The sequence below is a fragment of the Oryzias melastigma genome, unplaced genomic scaffold, assembly GCF_002922805.2.
Source record: "Oryzias melastigma strain HK-1 unplaced genomic scaffold, ASM292280v2 sc03260, whole genome shotgun sequence".
Taxonomy (NCBI): Eukaryota; Metazoa; Chordata; class Actinopteri; order Beloniformes; family Adrianichthyidae; genus Oryzias; species Oryzias melastigma.
The window spans coordinates 1,201-2,435 of NW_023419828.1; the positions used below are offsets into that span (position 1 = coordinate 1,201).

The window sequence follows — 1,235 nt, forward strand, 5'->3', positions numbered from 1 at the left end:
TTTTAAAGAGTTTGTTTGTGTTGCAGCATCTTTGTTCTTTTTTATTTTGAGAACTTTTATTTCTCATCAAGTGACTTCTTAAGGTTTAGTCTTTATAAACCCAGAAATTCAAACCCTTTCATTCATTTTCTATTCAGTCTAACAGAGTTGGATCGGAAACCTTTCATTTGATTTCTGGAATGAAACCTCTTGTTGTTTGGTGACCAAACCTTCCTCCACAGGGGGGCGCTGCAGGGCTCCTCTGTCATACTGTGAAGTAGGAAGGTCAGCTCGGTCCTTTCAGAGTAAAAGTCTATTCTGGTTGGACACAAAGCTGCAGAAGAACACAGACAGAGGCAGCAGAGTCGACTGAATCACGTTTTATTGTTCCTTAAAAAAGCAGCTNTGCGCTCACAGGAGGCCCGCTCAGGTTCTGGTTCTGGGCTGGACGGACCGGACCACATCAGCTGGTCCCTGGAATGCACTTTAGAGTCCAGGCTGCAGGCCCAGGAGGAGCTGAAAACCTGCATCATCTGATTCAGGAGGATGTTTGTCATCTAAAAGGCAGATGTGGCCATCTTCTGCTTTCATTTCATTTTTCCTTCTCTTTCTATCAGTTAGCGCCCCCTTTAGGCCGATTCATGAACTCAGATCCTCAAGCAGCAGATCCTCAGAACGAGGCGCCTGGATTAGTGAAAATAGTGACTCTTGGATTTGGTCACAGTTTGTGGAGGGGCAGAGCCCGCCACACGCTTTCACAGAAAAATGAGCACAGAATTAGAACTCCAGAGCTGCTCTGATCACAGACGCTCTGCGTGATTACTGGGTTAAACAGGTGAGGCAATCCGTGGGCGGGGCTTAGAGGGTCGGAGCTGGAGATTCAGAAACAAACAGCGAGACTTTTAATAGGCGTCGGTCTGACGCTGCTCATCTGATCCTGCACAGGGAGGAGCCGCCTCCCACCGATGACGCCACAGCTGTGACTAGCTCTCAGCGACGTACAGGCGGTACACCAGCGTGACAATGGCGGCCGCCAGCGAAGGGATCACCAGGTTTGACCACCAGCTGGAAAAGAAATGCACAATTAAAGAATCCTTATCCAATGAACCAGGCGTGCGTGTGTGCATGCGCGTGTGTGCATGTGCGTGTGTGCATGTGCGTGTGTGCATGTGCATGTGTGCATGCGCGTGTGTGCATGTGCGTGTGCATGCGCGTACCTGCTCTCATCCTTGGTGGTGGTCACCAGAGTTTCCTGG

The 1,235-nt window shown here is 49.6% G+C and overlaps 1 long non-coding RNA gene across 1 annotated transcript; it reads right to left on the reverse strand.

The window, feature by feature from the left end:
* Positions 1-748: 748 nt before the first annotated feature.
* LOC112142022 lies at positions 749-1,233 on the reverse strand. The gene is made up of 2 exons (XR_002918507.1): positions 1,197-1,233; positions 749-1,044 (listed from the first exon to the last, which is right to left on the reverse strand). It is a non-coding gene; the product is annotated as an uncharacterized LOC112142022 (long non-coding RNA).
* Positions 1,234-1,235: the final 2 nt, after the last annotated feature.